The 24,760-nt window shown below is 47.8% G+C and overlaps 1 protein-coding gene across 1 annotated transcript in view; it reads right to left on the reverse strand.

Annotated features, from left to right (window-relative positions):
* TENM3 (teneurin transmembrane protein 3) overlaps window positions 1-24,760 on the reverse strand; it is a 956,917-nt gene that overhangs the window by 514,901 nt on the left and 417,256 nt on the right. Inside the window, exon 4 of the mRNA XM_039913675.1 lies at window positions 5,071-5,169. The gene's annotated coding sequence lies outside the window, so the exon portion shown is untranslated. The remainder of the gene's footprint in view (window positions 1-5,070; window positions 5,170-24,760) is intronic.

Raw genomic sequence — 24,760 nt, forward strand, 5'->3', positions numbered from 1 at the left:
TGTGTGACCGTGGGCCAGTCACTTAGATTCTCAGTGCCTCAGTTACCTCATCTGCAAAATGGAGATGAAGACTGTGAGCGTCACGTGGGGCAACCTGATGACCCTGTATCTATCCCAGCGCTTAGAACAGTGCTCTGCACAGAGTAAGTGCTTAACAAAATACCAACATTATTATAAGTGAGAGCCGATAAGGCTGCACGAGGCCAGGAGAGGCAGTTCGATTACCCCTGGAGCCGCTCAGTCCTGGAAGCAGATCCTCAAGACAGGGATTCTTCCCATCGCCAAGAGGAGAAACAGCCTCTGTAGGGTTCACGCCGACCGCAATCAAAGCCAAGAATCTCCACACAGGGATTCTTCTTCCTTCTTCTTTTGTCTGGTATTTATTAAGCACTGACTTAGCGCTGGGGTAGATTCAATTTAATCAGGTTGGACACGGTCCCTGGCCCACAAGCTCCTGAAACAGCATGGCTTAGTGGAAAGAGCATGTGCTGGGGAGTCAGAGGTCGTGGGTTCTAATCCCGGCTCCGCCACTTGTCGGCTGTGTCGCCTTAGGCAAGTCACTTCACTTCCCTGGGCCTCAGTTACCTCATCTGTGAGCCCCCCGTGGGACAACTTGATGACCTTGTATCTACCCCACCGCTTTGAACGTATATTGGCACGTATTAAGCGTTTAACAAATACCATTATTATTGTTATTATTCAATCCCCATGCTACAGGTGAGAAAACGGAGGCACAGAGGAGTGCAGTGACTCACCCAAGGTCACCCAGAGAGTACTTGGCAGCGCCGGGATTAGGGCAAAGGCCTCCGATTCCCAGCCAATGCTCCTTCCATTAGATCTCTCAAGGTTTCCCACACTCTATCATCGAAAAAGAAGGAATGAGGGCTCTCTACTTCAGCAGATGAGGAATCTCCTCTGAAAAAGCAGCGGGGCCTGGGAGCCAGAGGACCTGGACTCTAATCCCAACTCTGCCACTCGACCTCTGTGTGAGCTTGGGCAAATCACTTCCCTTCTCTGTGCCTCAGTTCTCTTCTCCCTCCTACTTAGACTGTGAGCCCCTTTGCGGGACAGGGACTGTGCCCAACCTAATGAGCTCCTATCTACCCCAGCGCTTAGAACCGTGCCGGGCACATAGTAAGCGCTTGATAAATACCATAAAAGACAAAAAACTTTGTACCTCCCCCAGAACTTAGAACAGTGCCTGACACAGAGTGAGCGCTTAACAGATACCATAAAAATAAACCGAAAAACTCGCATCGACCCTAATGCTAAGAACACTGTTTGACATATAGTAAGCACATAACAAATAGCATTTAAAAAAAAAGGGAGAGGAGTTTAGCAAGCGCGTATCCTAATTCACATTTTCTATTGATATCTGGACAGTAAGCTCACTGTGGGTAGGGAATGTGTCTACCAAGTTTGTTGTACCGTCCCAAGTGCTTAGTACAACGCTCTGCACACGGTAAGCACTTAATAGATACCACTGAGGATGATGATGATGTCGACGTCTTGTCGTACCAGCTAATGGCAGCATTTTGCTGGAGGTGGAGGCGGGACCGGGGTAGGGGAGAGGGCTTCCATCTTTTCCCCCGCCAAGGACGGGCAGGAAAATGAGAGAGGCAGGAGGCAAGGGAGACCAAAATAAGAAAACTCCTTGGATCGGAAATAAAGGCAGCCGAGATGAGCAGAACTGCCAGCGTGTGACCTTGTAAATCAAACAGAATAGACTCTGTGAATATCCCAGATCCTAACGCTTTCACCCACTATTAATAAAGGCATCAACATTTGGCTTCACATACTTGGCATATCAAGCGCTCTTAACAAAACATGCTTTTCAAGCAGAAGCCATAAGGGTTTCAGAGCGCAGATTTTCACAGCGTTTCCTTCCGCCAGCTAATGAAATTGGATAACGTACAGTTGTAACAGCTTTTCCAGCCCCCTCCCCGCTCCGCGTTTGAAACTGACCGAGAACCCGAAACAGACTCCGCTTTCCCAAGCCGCACGGGTCACCGGTCCGGGGAAAGGGGTCGATAACGGTGGAGCAGACACCCGGGATCACAACGCGGGGAAGGATGACAGTCGTTAGGTCGTGAGCGGGGAGAGAAGAGGATCTAGCTGCGAGAGCCGTCTCAGGAAGCCCAGGAAATTCTTGGGGTCTACAGCGCTTGTGTAAACTTCAGGAGAGGCAGTGAGGCCTTTCGGAAAGATCCTGGGCCTGGGAGTGGGGAACCCGTGACCCTAACTCCAGCCCCGCCGCGGACCTGTGGTGTGACCTTGGATGGGTCACTGACTATGTCCAGTGTTATGATCTCAGTGCTTCCATGGCTTCTGTGAAAGGGCTCCCAGTGCCACACGAGTGTGGGTACATGAGCCGCACAGAATCTGGAAGAGGCTGGGGTTTCTAAGATTATTACCTTGCTAACTTTGAAATCCAAGGGGCACCTCCCTAATGCACCAGGGAGGAGGGAGAGTGAATAATAATGTTGGTATTTGTTAAGCGCTTACTATGTGCCGAGCACCGTTCTAAGCGCTGGGGTAGATACGAGGTAATCAGGCTGTCCCACGTGAGGCTCACAGTCTAAATCCCCATTTTACAGATGAGGTAACGAGGCACGGAGAAGTTAAGTGACTTGCCCACAGTCACACAGCTGGCAAGCAGCGGAGCTGGGATTAGAACCCATGACCTCTGACTCCCAGGCCCGTGTTCTAGCTACTATAATAATAATAATAATAATGTTGGTATTCGTTAAGCGCTTACTATGTGCAGAGCACTGTTCTAAGCGCTGGGGGAGACACAGGGGAATCAGGTTGTCCCACGTGGGGCTCACAGTCTTAATCCCCATTTTACAGATGAGGTAACTGAGGCGCAGAGAAGTTAAGTGACTTGCCCACAGTCACACAGCTGGCAGGCAGCGGAGCTGGGATTAGAACCCATGACCTCTGACTCCCAGGCCCGTGTTCTAGCTACTATAACAATAATAATAATAATAATGTTGGTATTTGTCTAGGCCATGTAACTTCTCATGAGGACTCCTCTTCTTAGAGGACATTACACACACACACACACACACACAGAACAGCATAGCCTACTGGATAGAGCATGGGCCTAGGAGTGGGAAGGACCAGGGTTCTAATCCTGGCTCCACCGCTTGTCTGCAGTGTGACCTTGGACAAGTCACAAGTCACTTCACTTCTCTGAGCCTCAGTTTCCTCATTTGTACAGTGGGGATAAGGAGAATGAGCCCCACGTGGGACAGCGACTGTGTCCCACCTCCTTAACTTGTATCTACCTCAGCACTTAGAACAGTGTTTCACACATAGTAAGCACTAACGAATACCATTATTTGTTATTATTACGATTATTATTACAGCTCACCAATGAGTCTCTTCGAGGGGACCCCTGGGACTACCCAGATGCCAACGTGATCACTCGGTGCCTCAGTTACCTCATCCGTAAAATGGGATTTAAGACTGTGAGACCCATGTGAAGTCTCACACGGTAGGTCGAGAAGCAGCGTGGCTCAGTGGCAAGAGCCCGGGCTTGGGAGTCAGAGGGCATGGGTTCGAATCCCGGCTCTGCCGCCTGTCGGCTGTGTGACCGTGGGCAAGTCACTTCACTTCTCCGGGCCTCAGTTCCCTCATCTGTAAAGTGGGGATGAAGACTGTGAGCCTCACGTGGGACAACCTGATGACCCTGTATCTCCCCCAGCACTTAGAACAGTGTTCTGCACATAGTAAGCGCTTAACAAATACCAACATTATTATTATCATTATGTGGAACAAGGATTGTGTCCAACCCAATTTGCTTGTATCCATCTCAGTGCTTAGTACAGTGACTGGCACACTGTAAGCACTTTACTACAATCGCTATTGTTATTAATATTATTATTATTATTATTACTTCCCCCTCTAATTTATCTGTAGGACTAGTGTTTGGGGGACGACCTATAATCAATCAATCATTATATGATCAATCAGAGCACTAAGTGCTTGGGAGAGCACGAGAAGCAGCACGGCCTCATGGCAAGAGCACGGGCTTGGGAGTGAAAAGACGTGGGTTCTAATCCCGGCTCTGCCGCTTGTCTGCTGTGTGACCTTGGGCAAGTCACTTGGTTTCTCTGTGCCTTAGTTACCTCATCAGTAAAATGAGGATTAAGACTGTGAGCCCTATAAGGGACTGGGACTGTGTCCAACCTGATTTCCTTGTCTCTACCCCAGAGCTTAGAACAGAGCGGGGCACACTGTAAGCGCTTAACAAATACCATTATCATCATTATTATCATTACAATATAACAGAACTCATTTACCTTACTTATTTAGAGGTTTGGAAACCTTCTGCAGATATCCAATTGCAGCTTAGCCTAATTTCTCGGTTACCTTCAAGAACCGTACCGAATCTAGATCTTGTGTTCACTATCGACTTAATCAGTTGGAAATGAGAGCAAACCTTGCACGGTAATTGTAAAAGACAGTTGTCGTCCCTTCTCGTTGTGGGGAAACCTTGTTGCTATCCTAGGGAGGCTTGAATTGTCAATGAAAAATGAGTTATGATGACAAGAGGGCCGACTGGCAATTAGCACAGGTGGCGTTGGTTGTGTTTTGAGGAGAACAGTGATTTCCCCCCAGTTAGTTTTCAAATCAGCTGGCAAAGATTTGGCTTGATAAATGGAAACACGCCGCCCTAGCCCTATCCTCCCCAACCCCATCCCGTCCCCGCTCAAATTTCTTCATTCTGTCCCGACTTTCAGGGCTGATTCCAAAAAAATGAAGTTCCCCTCTGAAGTATTTTTTTTTAAAGGACCCGAACATAATTTCAGCATTCGGTATCGAAAAACGGAGTCCTGTGCTGAGAGCTTTCAAATCAAGAAAACGCCCGGGGATTGGGACGAACGACCGTTTTTCCGACTTCCCCACTTTCTCCCACTCCCGCCTCTTCTCCAAGGAAACTATTTCGTCTTTGCTTCGAAAACTCCTTCCGGAAGGAGGAGGAACTAAATTCAAAATGAACACGCAAATGTCGGCGCTTGGAATTTTTTCTGTTTTCTCCCCGATTTCTAGCTTTGTTCTTACCGGAGGTGAATCAGAGGCCGGTGGGCATTTCCTTCAGGTTGGCTCAGTGTCTGCTCCCGAGGGCTAGGTCTGTCCGAGGTGATTCCTCGTGGCCCGCTCCTGGGAAAAGAGCAGAGGGACAGAGTTATTTGAGGGCACATTTCCCACTGTCAGGAATTTCATTCTCTGAGGAGAACTGACACCGAATTTATTCAATCGTATTTACTGAGCGCTTACTGTGTGCAGAGCACGGTAATAAGCGTTTGGGAGTGTACGATGCAACCGACACATTCGCTGACCACCACGAGCTTCCAGCCTCCCAGAGATGGCACAAAGCCAATAGAGTCTGTGGCCATTCATCCAGTTTTTTGGGGGACGATCCAGTCACGGATCAATCAGTGGTATTGTCGGAGCACTTCCTGCATACAGAACATTGCACTAGGTGCTTGGGAGAGCACGATACAGCAGAGGCGGTAGACGTGTTCCTGTCTACAGTGAGCTTATAGGCAACAGGGGGAGACTGACATTGATATGAATGAATAAATTGTGGATACTATCAATAAATTTAATAGGAGTGGATCACAGCCGGCCTGACCCCATCTATTCAGATATGGCCCCGGATGGCTGTAGATTTTAGCATTTCCCTCTGCCTCTGCTTCTGCCTCAGCTCCCACCACCTAGTCCCGCGGCTCAGAAATATCACCCTGGTTCAATCAATCGATGCTATTTATTGAGCGCTTACTTTTTTATGATATTAGGCGCTTACTGAGTGTACTGAAGCGTAGAGACAAGATAATTCAGATTAGATGCAGTCCATATTCCAACTGGGGCTTACAATCTCAATCTCCATTCAGGTGAGGGAACTGAGGCCCAGAGAATAATAATAATGATAATTATTATTGTTATGGTATTTGTCAAGCACTTACTAATAATAATGTCGGTATTTGTTAAGCGCTTACTATGTGCAGAGCTCTCTTCTAAGCGCTGGGGTAGACACAGGGGAATCAGGTTGTCCCACGTGGGGCTCACAGTCTTCCTCCCCATTTTACAGATGAGGAAACTGAGGCACAGAGAAGTTAAGTGACTTGCCCACAGTCACACAGCTGACGAGTGGCGGAGCCGGGATTCGAACCCATGACCTCTGACTCCAAAGCCCAGTCTCTTTCCACTTACTATGTGCCAGACACTGTGCTAAGTGCTGGGAAAGATACAAGCCAGGGAGGTGGGACACAGTCCCTGTCCCACATGGGGCTCACAGTTTAAAAACCGCATTTTACAGTTGATGTATTCGAGGCAAAGAGAAGCGAAGCGACTTGCCTAAAGTCACACAGCAGACAAATGGGGGATCCCAAAACCTTATGATTCTTGGGCCTGTGATCTATCCACTAATCCATGCCGCCTCGGTGCACAGAGCACTGTACCAAGCGTTTGGGAGAGTACAAGAGAATAGAGTTTTTAGACAGGTAATAATAATAATGATAATGTTGGTATTTGTTAAGCGCTTACTAGGTGCAGAGCACTGTTCTAAGCGCTGGGGTAGACACAGGGGAATCAGGTTGTCCCACGTGGGGCTCACAGTCTTCATCCCCATTTTCAGATGAGGAAACTGAGGCCCAGAGAAGTGAAGTGACTCGCCCACAGTCACGCAGCTGACAAGTGGCAGAGACGGGATTTGAACCCATGACCTCTGACTCCAAAGTCCATGCTCTTTCCACTGAGCCACGCTTCCATTCTAGAGGGGTTCACAGTGTTGGGGGGAAAGCTGGGCTCCTCTCAGCGTCATCCTTAGATTCTGTCAATTTCCGCACAGGACCATCTTCAGGTCCCCGGGCAGACATTATGTCACGTTGTATCATCTGCATAATGCCCGTAGCGTGACCGTCGTTGGCAAAGGGTGTCTACCATCCTCTAGTGCCACCGATGTCTGCCCTGGGATACTCCAGAAGGAAAATAAGCGGGATTGGCTTGGCTTCTTACTTCTGGAACTGTTTTCCCATTAAGACCCACATCCCACCACACCATAAGTTCGATGACGCTCCAGAGGATCATTATTTAGTGCTCGGAAGGGGTTTTAAAGACTTGAACTTTTTCATTAGACAAACTGGCACACCGCACTGCCTTCTGAAATATGAATACGGTCTAACGTGCAACCTGCCTATTACTAACTCGACTGAACTCTCTCCGGGGGGCTCAGCCCAGAGCTTGGCATACGTAGTTGGTGCTCGATAAATACGACCTAAACATGGAAAGGAGATGCTTCTTCACCCGGCGGGGCCGGCATCCGCTCGGACGGTGTGTGGGCAGGAAACATAAGCGGGGTCGGTCAATCGATCAAGAGCCTCGATCGAGTGCTGACCGTCTGCCAAGCTCTGAACTGAGCACTTGGTCGAGCACAGTGCGATAGGCTTCTCGTTCATGTTAAAGTCTGATTTCCCCTCTAGACTCTAAACTCATTACGGGCAGGGGACGTGTCTGCTAATTCTGTTATATTGTACTCAATATTGTATTACAATCGTATTGTATTGTAGAAGCAGCGTGGCTCGGTGGAAAGAGCACGGGCTTTGGAGTCAGAGATCATGGGTTCGAATCCCGGCTCTGCCACTCGTCAGCCGTGGGACTGTGGGCGAGTCACTTCACTTCTCTGCGCCTCAGTTCCCTCATCTGGAAAATGGGGATTAAGACTGTGAGCCCCACGTGGGACAACTTGATTCCCCCGTGTCTACCCCAGCGCTTAGAACGGTGCTCTGCACATAGTAAGCGCTTAACAAATACCAACATTATTATTATTATTACTCTCCCAAGTGCTTAGTACAGTGCTTTGACTTGTTCCCTTTGTTCATCCCCCCTCTTCCCCCCAGCCCCACAGCACTTATGTACATATCTGTCATTTACTTATTTATCTCAATGTCTGTCTCCCCTTGCTTCTAGTCTCTAAACTCGTTGTGGGCAGGAAATTCATTCAATTATTCATTCAATCCTATTTATTAATAATAATGATAATGTGGATATTTGTTAAGCGCTTACTGTGTGCAGAGCACTGTTCTAAGCACCGGGGTAGATACAGGGCAATCAGATTGTCCCACGTGAGGTTCACCGTCTTAATCCCATTTTACAGATGAGGTAACTGAGGCACAGAGAAGTGAAGTGACTTGCAGAGAACTGTACTAAGCACTTGGAAAGTACAGTTCGACAACAGAGATCATCTCTGCCCAACAATGGGCTCCCAGTCTAGAAGGGGGAAGACAGAGAACAAAATGTATCTGTTTATCGTTGTCCTCTCCCAAGCAGTAAGTACAGTGCTCTGCACACAGTAAACGCTCGATTAATATGACTGCATGAATGAGTGAATAAATATAAATGATTGGTTGATTGGCAGCAGTAGTAATACATTCGCTAAGCGCTTCCTTTGTGTCAAGCACTGTTCTAAGTACTGGGATAGAAACAAGTGAATCAGACCAAACCCACTCCCTGTCCCACACAGGGCTCACAGAGTAAGTTAGTATATCCGGGTCCTGCCTTCAAAGAGCTTACCATCTATCAGTATTAATTATGGTTATCATTCTATTTGTCAATCACTTATTTCTAAGCTCTGGGGTAGATACAAGTTAATCAGTTCAAAGACGGCCCCTACGGCGCTCACGGTCTAAGTACGAGAGTAGGGACAATTCCTACCCTCAAGGAGCTTGCCAGCTAGTGGGAGACAGATCCTAAAATGATTTTCAGAAAGAAGGAAGAAGGAAAAGAAGGAAGAAGGTTCAGAAGGGGCATGAAGAAATTCACTACATTCATTCATTCATTCAATCGTATTTATTGAGCGCTCACCGTGCACCGAGCACTGTACCAAGCGCTTTTGAGGCGGGGAGTGACGGGCCCAGAGCGTTTCTTGTAGAAAGATGATCAGGGCAGCAGAGTGAAGTATAGACTGAAGTGGGGAGAGACGGGGAGGTTGGGAGATGAGAAAGGATGCTGATGCAGTCATCGAGTCAGGATATCTGAGCTTTTAGAGGTAGAGGGGACGGGAGGGAAAATTTGGGGATTGTGGGCCAGCTCAGTGTTAAATTTTAGGTGAGATATCCAGGAGGGCAACCAGAGAAACATACTTCCGCCACTGTCGGGGAAAAAGTCCGTACCAGTGGTCTAAATCAGTAATGTCCTCCATCGACATTCTTATCATAGGCTCGCTAACAGCCAGCATGGAGGAATCTCAGGTGCTGCTTTGACTATCGTTTCCGCATTTTCGTTCGGAATCTTGTTACTCTAATATTATCTTTCCCTCCATTATTTATAATTGCGTATTCTTGGAGAGCGCCATTGGAAGGGTTTATTTCAATGATTACAGCTTTTAATATCCCTCTCACCCCTCGCTTCCGTTAACGCATCTCCTGTTAGGAAAATAAGTGAGTCAACAGGTGGGAGAAATGGCACTGTACGGTGGGATGATAAATCTCTGAGCTGATTTTTGTAGGGTCACCCTTACCTTTGGGGTGGCGAAAGCTTGCTTTTAATGCAAAATGAAAAGGCTGTCTCTGCTCTAACTCAACAAGATTATTCCCGTATCAGGTGACGCCATAATCCCTTTTAGAACCCCAGGGTTCTACTTGGAAAAACGAGCCAAGGAATCCAGTTCCTGGCTAATCCAGGCTTTAGACAGAGATAATTCATGGCAATTAATGGTGAAGGGTGAATGCTGAGTCTTGCCATGACAAAGGAGAGGCAACCAGTGCTTGAAAATCATCCCAATTCAAAATAGGTGTTTCCCCCCTCCAAATGAGTTTCCGCTTGGCGGAAGACAGTCTTATCATGAAGTAGTAAGGAAATATACACCAAGCTATGTGGGAGGTGAATGAAGTCATTTGAGTGACTGGAATCCATCAATGAATAATAAACAATTCATTATTATTCCAGATTAGTCTGGAGTAATATTATTATTCCATTATTAGTTCCATTAATAAATATAAATATTATTAGTCCAGACGCCATCCCCACCCTGACGGGCGCCCCCGGGCACGGTGGCCTCCGGGCCCATGCCTCGGCCCGCCGCCCCCCGTACGGCGGGGACCGACCGTCTGGCCCCGCTCCGGCCCGGCCCTCGGGACGGGGCTCGGCAGAGAGGAGGCGTCCAACGGATGGGCCACGGTCATCTGTCTTCTGGACTCCGGGGAGCCGACCTTCTTCTTCTCAATGGCTCCCCGAGGAACCATTCCATTATCGTTATTATTATCATTATTATTATCATCATTAGCTGCTAACACTATTATCATTAGCTCCACACGTGTTACTACTATTAGTATTGTTTTTGTCCATCCGTCTCCCCCGATAAGACTGGAAGCCCGTCGGTGGGCAGGGACTGTCTCTATCTGTTGCCCATTTGTACATTCCAAGCGCTTCGTACAGTGCTCTGCACAGAGTAAGCGCTCAATAAATACTATTGAACGAATGAATAATGATAATAATGATGATATATGTTAAGCGCTTACTATGTGCAAAGCGCTGTTCTAAGCACTGGGGGAGATACAAGGTAATCCGGTTGTCCCACGTGGGGCTCACAGTCTTAATCCCCATTTTCCGGATGAGGTAACTGAGGGCCAGTGAAGTGACTTGCCCAAAGTCACACAGCTGACACACGGCTGAGCTGGGATTAGAACCCACGACCTCTGACTCCCAAGCCCGTGCCTTTATGGAGTGCTTACTGTGTGCAGAGCACTGAACTAAGTGCTCGGGAGAGTACGTTTTAACAATATAACAGAGTCGGTAGCTTATCTCAGAGGTCGTGGCTTCAAAGGAAGCGCTGTGGCCTAGTGGAAAGAGCACAGGCCTGGAGGTCAGAGGACCTGGGTTTTAATCCCCTCTCTGCCACTTGCCTGCTGGGTGACCTTGGCCAAATCACTTCACTTCTCTATTTCTCAGTTCCGTCATTTGTGAAATGGGGGTCAACACCTGTTCTCTCTTCCCCTTAAACTTAGAGTCCCGTGTGGGACGGGAACTATGTCCAACCCGGTTATCTTGACTGCATCCCAGGAATTAGCAAAGTGCTTATCCTTTAGTAAGTACTAAATCTCAGTCATTATTATTTTGAAAAGGAAAAAATGCCACCTGTTGTGAAGAATACGCACTTCCCAAACCAATCCCCCAAATCATCCATTTGTAGCAAATCGTCTCCCTTGCCATTTCGGTGAAACACCTGAAACTTTTCCTTCTATTTTGACGGAACGTTAAATTACTTTTATTAATGGCTTCTAATCTGCATTCAAATGTCTTGACTGAAAATTAATATAAAGTTCCCACCAAATGGGGATCGTGAAGCGATTTTGTTTCTCCACTTGCGGCTTTTTTTGAGCACCCAGGGAAACTACATTTACGTAATAATAACGATAGTGATAAATGAAGGTATTTGTTAAGCACTTACTATGTGCCAGGCACTGTTCTAAGCGCCGGGGTAGATACGACCCAACCTAATTATGTGTTCAGTACGTGTATGTATTGTTCGGGGCTCTGCACATGGTTAGTGCTCAATAAATTCACTGACAGGTATAGGTAAATTCACCTCTGCTTGGATGTTGTTTTCCCAATGTTTTCACACTATCAGAGGCTCATTATCCCTAGTTTCTATTAAATATCCTGAGAATTTTGAGGGAGTTATTTTTGCAATTCCCTCACACCTAATATTGCTAGAGATCTGATGTAATAATAATGATAACAGTAACTGCATTGATTAAGCATTTATGTGCCAAATACTGTACTCAATGCTGGGATAGATATAAGATAATCAGGTATCATTTAAGGTTCACAGTCTAAGGAGGAGGGAGAACAAGGATTGAAGCCCCATTTACCGTAGCACTTCTATCCCTATCTGTCATTTATTTATTTACACTAATGTCTGTCTCCCCCTCTAGACTGTTAGTTCGTTGTGGGCAGGGAATGTGTCTGTTATATTGTTAGAGTGTACTCTCCAAGTGCTTAGTACAATGTTCTGTGCGCTGTAAGGGCTCAATAAATGGGATTGATTAATTGGTTGATTGAACCAAGGCCCAGAGAAGTGAAGTGACTCGCCCATGCTCACACAGCAGGTAAGTGGCAGAGGCAGGATTAGAACCCAGGTCCTCTGATTCCGAGGCCTTGGGAGAGTCACTTCACTTTTCCGTGGCTCAATTCCTTCGTCTTAAAAATGGGGATCGAGACTGAGCTCCACTTGGGATAGGGCCTGTGCCCAACCCAATTTGCTTCTAATTCTCTTCTGTTGTCCTCCCCCAAGCGCTTAATACAGTGCTCTGCACATGACATTCAATAAATACCATCCACCCCAGCACTTAGTACAGTGCCTGGCACATAGGTAAGCGTTTAACAGATACCACTATTATTATAATTATTACTATTAATAATCCAGGAATGGGATGCCTTTGGGGTGAGTTCCTTACCACATCACTTGGGACATTTAGGTCGTATGAGCAGAGTACTGTACTAAGCACCTGGAAGAGTACAACACAAAAGAGCTGGAAGACACCTTCCTTGCCCACGACAAGCTAGCCACTCTTTCCTTCTTTTGCGTCTCCGTAAGTGAATCGGCCGATCGGTGCGCGCATCGAAGTCTGTTCTAATATTAATCCGTCAAACAACTCATTTAATCCTACTTACTGGCCGCTTACTGCGTGCAAGGCGCTGTACGAAGCACTTGATGGCACCTGTAGAGTGCTTACTGGGTGCAGAGCACTATACTAAGTGCTTCGGGATATATAACAGAGGTATTAGACATGTTTCCTGCCCACAAGGAGTTAACAGTCCAGAGGGGAGACAGATAATCTGAATAAATGAATACATGATATCCATCAACTTTCCAACAGACCGCTCTAGTATACTGTCTTTGGGGACTTCCTTCAAACAAGGGTGGTGTTGAGGGCAACCGGAGGAGCTGTGATCATCAGGGAAGACTTCCTGGAGGAGCTTTACAGGAATAGCCAAGCTTCAAATTCCTTTCGAGCAAAATCTAGGCAACATCAATGGGAAATGAACCCAGCTTCTTTCACAGTAAATCATTCGGTCGGCAAGACAGTGAGATGAATTAAGAATCCAAGGGCGGGGGAAGGGGGCATCCAGAATGAGCAGCTGGGGTACATTCAGTGTTCCAGGCCTTCACAGAGGGGAAAAGTCCACGTCAGGGTACGGAAAAGCCGGAGGGCCAGACCCATCTCAAGCCTCGTATCGCAAGCCAACCTACACGCTAGGCCTCGTTCTCGTCTCTCTCACCGTCCACCCCTTGCTCACCTCCTCCTTCTTGCCTGCGGCTCCCTTCCCCTTCACAGTGCGCAGACCACTGCTCTCCCCAACTTCAAAGCCCTTCTGAAATCACATCTCCTCCAGGAGGCCTTCCCTGGTTGAGGTCTCACCACACTCCCAGTCACACTCCCTTTTTCTACTTCGGCTTCTCCTCACGACTTAAGCTCTCGGGTGTTCACTCCCCAGTATACCAACTAACTCGTATCCACGTTTCAAAACTGTTGCTTCCCCTTCTGTTGATCTGTTCGGATGATTTCAGTGTCTGTCTTCCCCGTTGGATTTTCAGGGCGGAGATCAGGCCGGCAACACTCCTGCACTCTACCAAGTGCTTAGAACAGTGTTCCGTGCAGAATAGTTGCCCAGTTAATGTCACTGATGGATTGATTGACAGATTGTATAGGCTGAGGGTGGCCCCAGCCGAGACCTAGATATTTAAGAGAGCCGTGGCGGAAGACCCGTGTTCTAATTCTGACTCTGCCGATCGTTTGCCGGGTGGCCTCGGACAAATCGCTTCACTTCTCTGTGCCTCGGTTCCCTCATCTGTAAAATGGGGATGAAATACCTGTTCTCTCTTCCATTTTGACTGTGAGCCCCATCTGGGAGAGGGATTGTGTCTGACCTGATTCATTTCTAAGTATCCCAGCTCTTAGAACAGTCCTTGACACGTAGTAAGTGCTTAATAAATTCCATAATTATAATATAGCTTCTGGTGCAAATATGCTTATCCAATTCATTGTACACTTGATTATCTATTTAAATTACTTGTGAATATTTTTAGGCACGTCCCCCCTCCCCCGGTTAGAGTCCGAGCTCCTTGTGGACAAGCAACGTGGATCTCCTTTCGGCTTTTATTCGTTTATTTTTCTTTTTTACTCGGTAATCTGTCTGCTTACTGTGTGCCAGGCATTGTACTAAGCACTGGGGTAGATATAAGCTGATCAGGTTGGACCCAGTCCTTGTCCCACAAGGCTCACAGTCTCAGTCCCCTCCACGTCCCACAAGACTCACAGTCTTAGTCCCCATTTTACGGATGGGGTTACTGAGGTATATGGAAGTTAGATGACTTGCCCAAGGTCACCCAGCAGACAAATGGTGGGAGCGGGGATTAGAACCCAGGCCCTTTTGACTCCCAGGCTCTATCCTCTAGGTTATGCTGTACTTTCTCGAGCGGTTAGTCCAGTGTAGTGCACCCGAAGGGTGCTCAATAAATACGCTCACTTCCCCCACTTCTCCTTCTGCTAGACCATGAATTCCCCGACAAGATCTACAAGAACAAGAAGGGATTTGCAGCTGAAGCGAACGGGGCGTACATCCGGGAGACCCGGTGCCATCAGGAAATGCTTTGGGGGGAAAAGCAAACAGAACGACCATCAGCTTGTGAGCCTGCGATGCTAAGTGCTATTAATGAGGTTCTTTATCAAGATATATTATAGACCGGGGGTATTTTGACAAGCTCCGGCTCTTCAGAGACTTGAAAGGCATGGGCAAGGATGAGAAAAGAGAAAAACGCCCGAACAGATAAGTAGTGATTGAAGCGCTCAGTAATTTCTACCCATGCTCAGATTTTTGTCTGCACGTTGAGTATTTCAGATGCATCTCACAATCCTTACATTTTTCAATGACAAGTCGACAAGATGCATTTTACATCTGTTAAAGACTTCTGATTGGCATATATGTTGAAAGACTGCCTCAAGATTGAGAGACAGAATGTTCCTCAAAAGCTGTAGCCATGAAATATTTATTCTTCTTTCTTTCACAGAAAAGAGTTTGATGACTCTGTGACACAAGAGTAGTACTAATAGCCGGGAACCAAATTACACTGCTCTGAAATCTGTAAAATGAGAATTCTTGGAAGGGTGAACGAGGTCTCGTTTGAAAAAGAATACAATAGCACAATGGAAGTTTTGTTTATGGTTTTTCGGGATAAGAAAGAACGTATTTCAAGAATAACCAAATAGGTGTATCTCGTATCTACTCCAGAACTGGGTATAGTGCTCGGCATATAGTAAACACTTAAGACGTATTATTATTATAAATAATGATAATAATGTTATAAAGAGGCTTTGGTAAACATTTCTAAGAAATTCTGTGCCAACTATTGCTTTAAAAAATGCTACTTTTTTGTATATTACCCTCATATGTAGTTTTCTTTTTTAATTTTCAATTGAAACATAACAATACGTAATGCGGTTTGCTAAAGCCTACTGCTCAGAACAAATGTTCTAGCGATACCTTTGAGTATATATTTTATTAAGCAAGTCAGAGACTCATGTGTCTCCAAATATTACTTAAATCTCCAAAGCCAACGGAACAAATAAACACTATATGATGCTTATAACCCAACAGTCGGCAAATAACTCTATCTAATGGGCATAAAATGGGATTTCTTTCTGAGTGGGTTGAGTCAACGATCAGTGCTTTTGCCTGAGTTCTGAGCTCCCTGATTCTCGACGAAAAGAATTTAGAAATGCTTCACGGGGGAATTTTACACCCGGGATAATATCTCATCAGTGGTGGTTCTCTCTGTAATTTATTTTATTGTAATTTATTTCATCACTTTTTATCATCAATGGCATTTATTGAGTGCCTTCCGAGGGCAGAGCACTGTACTAAGTGCTTGATTCTATTTCTTGCTATTGTTCTTGTCTGTCCGTCTCCCCCGATTAGACTGTAAGTCCGTCAGAGGGCAGGGACTGTCTCTATCTGTTACGGATCTGTACATTCCAAGCGCTTAGTACAGTGCTCTGCACATAGTAAGCGCTCAATAAATACTATTGAATGAATGAATGAATGCTCGGGAGAGTAAAATATAACAGAGTAAATATGTTCCCTACCCACAGTGAGCTTACTCCCTAGAGGGGGTTTGGGGTGGGGGTGGGGGCAGAGATTAATATAAATTAATATTTTATCATCTATCTCGCTTAGTAGACTGTAAGTTCCTTGTACGCAGGGATCACGTCTACCAACTCTATTGTAGTAAACTCTCCCAAATGCTTAGTACAGTGCCCTGCACACAATAAGCACTCAATAAATACCACTGATGGATTGATAGGTTAATAATACTCCTCCCTCTGATAATCAACCATCACGCCCCCTCAGATGCGATAAGAGGAAAATATACCATCCCCTAAATCATGTAATCTTGATGTCCACTTCATTCATTAGATCGTATTTATTGAGCATTTCCCGAGTACAGAGCACTGTACTAAGCGCTTGGGAAAGTGCAATATAATAATAGACACATTCCCTGCCCACAGCGAGATAGTCTGCGGGCGCTTCTGAAATCTTTGATCGTAGCCAACTCCCTGTCCCTCTTTCTGTGTGAAATGATGATAATAACAATAATCATAATTGATTATGGTATCTGTTGAGTGCTCACTATGTGCCAGGCACTGTACTAAGCACTGGGGTGGGTACAAGCAAATGGGGTTGGACACGGTCTCTGTCCCGCATAGGGCTCACAGTCTTCATCCCCATTTTACCGATGAGGTAGCTGAGGGACAGAGAAGGGAAGTGGCTTGCCCGAGGCCACACAGCAAAGTGGCAGAGGCGGGATTAGACCCCATGACCTGCTGGCTCCCAGGCCTGTGCTCTATCCACGACGCCTTGCTGCTCCTGTTTCTTCTGATGAAGACTGTGGCCTTTATTAAACACTGTACTGAACACTGTGGTAGATACTAGATTATCAGGACAGACACAGTCTAAACAAGCGGCTCACAGTCAAAGGAGAAGAGAGAACAGATTTCCAAGCCCCATTTTACAGATGAGGTAACTGAGGCATAAAGAAGTTACGTAAATCTCCCACGGTCACAGAGCAGGCAAATGGTAGGGTCAAGATTAGAACACGGAAGCAGCGTGGCTCAGTGGCAAGAGCCCGGACTTGGGAGTCAGAGGTCAGGGGTTCGAATCCCGGCTCCGCCGCTTGCCAGCTGGGTGACTGTGGGCAAGTCACTTCACTTCTCTGGGCCTCAGTTACCTCATCTGGAAAATGGGGATTAACTGTGAACCTCACGTAGGACAACCTGATGACCCTGTATCTCCCCCAGCGCTTAGAACAGTGCTCTGCACACAGTAAGCGCTTAACAAATACCGACATCATTAACACAGGTCCTCTGACCTCCAGGCCCGGGCTCTCTCCGCTAAAGCCGCATTATTCCTCCAGAATCTGAAGCGATCAAAGTCTCGACCCTCAAGCAATCGGACCCAGCGCAACAGGCATCGGCAGGATGGGGAAAGGGGTTAGAGGCTGGCTTTGCGGTGGATTTACCTGATCTTTCCAGCCTCAAGTCGGAGCTACTGTCTGACCTCCCTTTTCTGGAGAAGGAGGAAAAAAAAAATCAAACCAAAGTCAATTATGCACCGCCCTGACTCCCAGAATCATCTCAGGCTTCCCACATTAAGGTGAAAATTGGTGCCTAAAAGGCCGGGGGCTGCCCGATTGGCACTTTGCCCCCTTATTTTTATTTCTTTAGTATTTGTTAAGCGCTAACTATGTGCCAGCCATTCTACGAAACTCGCTGTGGGCAGGGAATGTTACTGTTTACTGTTATATTGAACTCTTCCAAGTGCTTAGTACAGTGCTCTGCACACAGTGAGTGCTCAATAAATACAAATGAATGAATGAAAGTGCTCGATAAATACGATCAAATGAATAAATATGATAATGTTGGTATTTGTTAAGCGCTTACTACGTGCAGAGCACTGTTCTACGGGCTGGGGTAGATACAGGGTAATCAGGTCGTCCCACCTGAAGCTAACAGTTAATCCCCATTTTCCAGATGAGGTAACTGAGGCACAGAGAAGTGAAGTGACTCGCCCCACAGTCACACAGCTGACCAGTGGCGGAGCTGGGAGTCGAACCCATGACCTCCGACTCCCAAGCCCGGGCTCTTTCCGCTTAGCCACGCTGCTTCCCCTGTCAGCTGCCCACTTGTCAGCTGTGTGACCGTGGGCAAGTCACTTCACTTCTCTGGGCCTCAGTTCCCTCCTCTGTAAAAGGGGGATGAAGCCTGTGAGCCCCACGTGGGACAACCTGATGACCCTGTATCTACCCCAGCGCTTAGAATAGCACATAGTAAGCGCCTAACAAATACCAACATTATTATTATTATGAATAATAATTGTTATTATAATCATTAGAACTTCAGTCATCTGAGAAAGGGGACTGAACTTTTTCCAAGTCCTGGAGTGTTGTGCTTGTAGGTTGGGGAGCGGGTAATGGGGTTGGGGGTGGTCCCACTCACAGCAGGTGGGGGGCCAGATCCATTCCTCGATTAGACTGTAAGCCCATCGGTGGGCAGGGACCGTCTCTGTCTGTTGCCGCTTTGTCCATTCCAAGCGCTTAGTCCAGTGCTCTGCACATAGTAAGCGCTCCATAAATGCTACTGAATGAATTTCTCCACCGGCCGTAGGGGCTGGCAGAAGACCTGTCCCTTCCTTTAGGGGAGGCAGCGTGGCTCAGTGGAAAGAGCCCGGGCTTGGGAGTAAGTGGTCATGGGTTCTAATCCCCACTCCACTACTTGTCAGCTGTTCATTCGATAGTATTTACTGAGCGCTTACTATGTGCAGACCACCGGACTAAGCGCTTGGGACGGACAAGTCGGCAACAGACAGAGACGGTCCCTGCCCGCTGACGGGCTCACGGTCTAATCGGGGGAGACGGACGGACGAGAACCGTGGCGATAGATAGAGTCGAGGGGAAGAACATCTCATCAAAACAATGGCGACTAAATAGAATCGGGGTGACGTACATCTCATTAAACAGAATAAACAAAATAAACAGGGTGATGAAGATATACACGGTCGAGCGGACGAGTACGGTGCCGAGGGGGTGGGACGGGGACCGGGGCGGAGGAGAGGGAAAGGCAAGTCACATCGCTTCCCGGGGCCTCAGTTACCTCATCTGGAAAATGGGGATTGAGACCGTGAGCCCCACGTGGGCCAGGGACCGTGTCCAACCCGACCTGCTTGTATCCGCCGCAGCGCTGAGTACAGTGCCCGGCATATAGTTAAGCGCTTAACAAATGCCATAATCATTGTTATTATTCTCCCCCAGAGCTTGGCCCAGTGGATAGATTCATTCATTCAATCACTCACTCAATGGTATTTATTGAGCGCTTACTGTGTGCAGAGCACTGTACTGAATGCGTGGGAGCTTACACTATAACAATAATCGGACATATTCCCTGTCCGCAAGGACCTTACAGTCCAGAGGGGGAGACAGACATTGGGAGTCAGAGGTCACGGGTTCGAATCCCAGCTCTGCCCCTCGTCAGCTGTGTGACTGTGGGCAAGTCGCTTTACTTCTCTGTGCCTCAGTTCCCTCATCTGGAAATGGGGATGAAGACTGGGAGCCTCACGTGAGACAACCTGATGACGCTGTATCTCCCCCAGCGCTTAGAACGGTGCTCCGCACATAGTAAGCGCTTAACAGATACCAACATCGTTATTATCAGTATGAGCCCGGGCGTCAGAAGTTCCTGGGTTCTAAACCCGGCACTGCCCCTCGCCTGCCAGGTGACCTTGGGCAAGTCACTTCACTTCTCCGTGCCCCAGCTACCTCAGCTGTAAAATGGGGATTAGGATTGTGATCCTCATGTGGGAGGGGGGCTGTACCCAACCTGATTGACTTGTACCTACCCCAGCGCTTAGAACAGTGCCTGGCACACAGTAAGCGCTTAACAGATACCATAAAAGAGTAGCCTGGGAGGGGGCCCTCCATCGTGGGGGCACGGACGTCCCTCGGCGGCTCGGACGGCAGGCAGACCCCAGGGGCCTCCCCCAGACCTCCCCGCCCCTCGGACACCGGCTTCTGCCGTCCCAGGCCCGGCTCGGTCGAATCCACGATGCACGTCGGATCAATTAAGCCAAGCCTGGGTTTTTGTAATTTAAGCTTTTTAAAAAGCATTATAGTTAAAATACACTGCAAATACATGCTGAGATAATTGGTTGTCAAAGTATATTGGTAGCACTGAATAGTCTTAAAATAGCAGGAAATACGTCCGAACGATAGAAAGGAGAGACCTCGGAGAAGATATATTTCACCTGAGAGCTTTCAATAGGGTGTTTGCTGGGGGCCCGTAATTAACTTAGCCCGTCGAGGAACTCCGTTCCAAACAATCTGGGGGTGAAACGCGTCCAGGTTCACAGGTCTTTTTCCTCAGCGGGCCAAGGTCTGTGACCCCTTCGTTTTTCAGACCACGCTGCTCGCTGTCGGTTGCTTCGGCACAATACGGTGACCGATAATTAATGACGGCGGTATCTGTTAATCGCCTACTGTGGGCCGAGTCCCGCACCGTCTCTCACGGAGCTGGTAGTCGAAGAGGGAGGGAGAAAGAGATCCCGAATCTCCATTTCGCAGACGAGGCAACTGAGGCACAGAGAAGTGAAGCGACTTTTTTTATGGGATGTGTTAAGCATGTCCTTTGGGCCGGGCGCTGTTCTCAACTCTAGGGTGGATAAAGAATAATCAGGCTGGACACAGTTCACCTCCCATATGGGGCTCACGGTCTTAATCTCCATTTTATGGATGTGGTGGTAATAGTAATGTTGGTATCTGTTAAGCGCTTACTAGGTGCCGAGCACTGTTCTAAGCGCTGGGGGAGAGACAGGGTCATCAGGTTGTCCCACGTGGGGCTCACGGTAAATCCCCATTTTACAGATGAGGTCACTGAGGCACAGAGAAGTTAAGTGACTTGCCCACGGTCACACAGCCGACAGGTGGTAGAGGGGGGATTCGAACCCATGACCTCTGGCTCCCACTGAGCCACGCTGCTTCTCTGGCAATAATAATTGTGGTACTTGCTATTGTTTTCGTCTCTCCATCTCCCCCGATTAGACCGTAAACCCATCAAAGGGCAGGGACTGTCTCTGTTACCGATTTGTACATTCCAAGCGCTTAGTACAGTGCTCTGCACATAGTAAGCGCTTAACAGATACCAACATTATTCAACAGATGACAGTCTAGCAGAGGGGAAAGACCCTGAAATCACCTGCAGATGAGGGAGCAATGGATTATAAAAGTATATATACACGTGTTGTGTCTGAGAAGTGTCCGTATCTGGAAAAGTGTTGATACGGCAGTTGTCGGGGAATGCCGTGGAGACACGACGGATTAATCATGGATGAGATGTGATTTCAGTAGGGATTTGCGCTTTAATCTGTGACCTTTGGGCATTTGGTCTTTCAACCTTCTGTCGACCCCACAGCACTAATGTACATACTATAAATTATGTATTTATATACATATAAATATATGGAGAGAAGCAGCGCGGCTCAGTGGAAAGAGCATGGGCTGGGGAGACAGAGATCGTGGGTTCAAATCCCCACTCCGCCGCTCGTCAGCTGTGTGACTTTGGCCAAGTCATTGAACTTCTCTGGGCCTCAGTGACCTCATCTGTAAAATGGGGATGAAGACCGTGAGCCCCACGTGGGACAACCTGATCACCTTGTATTTCTCCCCAGCGCTTAGAACAGTGCTTTGCACATAGTAAGCGCTTAACAAATACTAACATTATTATTATTATATATAAAAATGTATAATATATATAAATACATAATATATGTACAATTATATAAATACAAATTAATGTCTGTCTTCCCCTTTAGAGAGTAAGCTTGTTGTGTGGCTCAGTGGAAAGAGCACGGGCTTTGGAGTCAGAGGTCATGGGTTCAAGTCCTGGCTCTGCCACTTGTCAGCCGTGTGACGGTGGGCAAGTCACTTCACGTCCCTGTGCCTCAGTTCCCTCATCTGGAAAATGGGGATTAAGACTGTGAGCCCCACGTGGGACAACCTGATTCCCCTGTGTCTACCCCAGCGCTTAGAACAGTGCTCTGCACCTAGTAAGCGCTTAACAAATACCAACATTATTATCATTGTTACCGACTCTCTTTTTCAGAGAAGCAGCTTGGTGTATAGGATAGGGCAGGGGCCTGTGAGTCAGAAGGTTATGGGTTCTAATCCCAACTCTGACAGTTGTCTGCTGTGTGACCTTGGGGAATAATAACGTTGGCATCTGTTAAGCGCTCACTACGTGCAGAGCACTGTCCTAAGCGCTGGGGTAGATACAGGGTCATCAGGTTGTCCCACGTGAGGCTCACAGTGAATCCCCATTTTCCAGATGAGGTCACTGAGGCCCAGAGAAGTGAAGCGACCTGCCCACGGTCACACAGCTGCCAAGTGGCAGAGTCACTTCACTTCTCTGGACCTGGGTTACCTCAACCGTACATTGTGGATCGAGACCGGGAGCCCCACGAGGGACAGAGACGATGGCCAACCTGATTTGTTTCATACACTGTCTGGGACACAGAGCTTAACAAATAGCACAGTTATCATTATTGCACTGCCCTCTCCCAAGCGCTTAGAACAGGGCTCTGCACACAGTTTTTGTGAAATACCAGTGATTGATCAATGGAAGATGGGGAGAACGGTGTTCAGTTGGATGTGAAGGGGGAGGGAGTTCCAGGGTGAGAGGGCCGATGGCAAGAGGTCGGCCATGAGAGGAAGAACGGGGCCCATTGAGTAAGTTGGGTCCAGGGGGCAAAGTGTGTGAGCCGGGGTGAAGTGGGAGAGGAGCGGGGAGTTTGTGGGCAGGGTGTTTGTCTGTTTATTGTTCTTTAGGAATCTCCCGAGGGCTTAGTAATAATAGTGATAATAATGATAGCATTTAAGTGCTTACTATGTGCCAAGCACCGTTCTAAATGCTGGGGGGAATACAAGGTAGTCAGGTTGTCCCACGTGGGGCTCACAGTCTTAATCCCCATTTTACAGATGAGGGAACTGAGGCGCAGAGAAGTGAAGTGACTCCCCCAAAGTCACACAGCTGACAAGTGGCGGGGTCGGGATTAGAACCCACGACCTCTGAGTCCCAAGCCCGGGCTCTTTCCACTGAGCCGCGCTGCTTCTGAATGAATCGAATGAATGAATGGCGAGAGCTGATCGAGTGCCTAAAAGCCGAGGGTGAGGAGTTTCTCCTTGACGTGGAGAGGAATCGTTCATTGTTGGGGATTTTCGAGGAGTCAGGAGAGAAACGTGCGGATTGTGTTCCCCGGTTTGAAAGAGCTAAACGACCTTTCTGTCCTGACGGTAACAATTCGTAGGCTAACATCGATTCATTGGCCATCATTCCCTGTCAGTTGCAAAGGGAGGAAACGTAGATGGGGAACTGCTTCTGGTGAAGTTCTCCAGTGCTTAGTACTCCTGCACAGAGTAAGCGCTCAATAAATACCACTGATTGATCCAGGGATCGGCACATTTGTTGAATCTCAAATCAAAGTTCCAGCTAATCACTCTCGTTGCGGGGGGGGGGGGGGGCACGGACTACTAGTAAGGCTTCAACGAATCCTGAAAAAAAGCGTTTTTTGTCTTTTTCTGTGGCTCTGTCACTGGCCTACTCTGGCTGGCCACTTGACTTCTCTGGGCCTCACGCTTCTCATCTGGCAAGGGAGAGCTTCGAGCTGGGGATAATAATAATAATAATAACAATAATGTTGGCATTTGTTAAGCGCTTACTATGCACAGAGCACTGTTCTAAGCGCTGGGGGAGATTCAGGGTCATCAGGTTGTCCCATGTGAGGCTCACAGTCTTCATCCCCGTTTTCCAGATGAGGGAACTGAGGCCCAGAGAATGAAGTGACTCGCCCAGAGTCACACAGCTGACAAGTGGCAGAGCCCGGAATTCGAACCCATGACCTCTGACTCCCAAGCCCGGGCTCTTTCCCCTGAGCCATGGGAAGCAGTGTGGCTTAGTAGACAGAGGACGTACCCGGGAGTCAGAGGACCTGGGTTCTAATTTTGCTCCACCACTTGTCTGCTGTGTGACCTTGGGCCGGTCATTTCACTTCTCTGGGCCTCAGTTCCCTCATCTGTAAAATGGGGACTAAGACTGTGAGTCCTATCGGGGACTGGGCAGTGTCCAACTCGATGATCTTGCATCTGCCCCAGCTTAGTAAAGTGCTTGGCACATAGTGTGCGCTTAACAAATACCGTTATAATGATCATTGTCGTGATTAGGTTGGGCGGGGACTCCATCCAGATGGATGATCTCGCATCTACCCCAGCGCTTAGCAGATATTAAGCGCTCGATACGGCGTAGTGGATAGAGCACCGTCCTGGGAGTCAGTAGGTCGAGGGTTCCGATCCCGGGTCCACCATTTATCTGCTCTGCGATCTTGGGCAAGTCACTTCACTTCCCTCATCTGTAAAATGGGGATGAAGACCGTGAGCCCCACGTGGGACAACCTGGTTACCTTCTATCTACCCCAGCATTCAGAACAGTGCTTGGCACATAGTAAGCGCTTAACAAATACCATCATCATTATTATTATCATCCGAAGTGCTCGAGAAATACCGTCACGATTATAAGTGAATGCCACGGATAATATCCAGCGGGGAAGAGAGGGAGGCCGGTCACGGTGACACCCCAGGTCGGGATATACAGGC

Source organism: Ornithorhynchus anatinus, chromosome 12, assembly GCF_004115215.2.
Source record: "Ornithorhynchus anatinus isolate Pmale09 chromosome 12, mOrnAna1.pri.v4, whole genome shotgun sequence".
NCBI lineage: Eukaryota > Metazoa > Chordata > Mammalia > Monotremata > Ornithorhynchidae > Ornithorhynchus > Ornithorhynchus anatinus.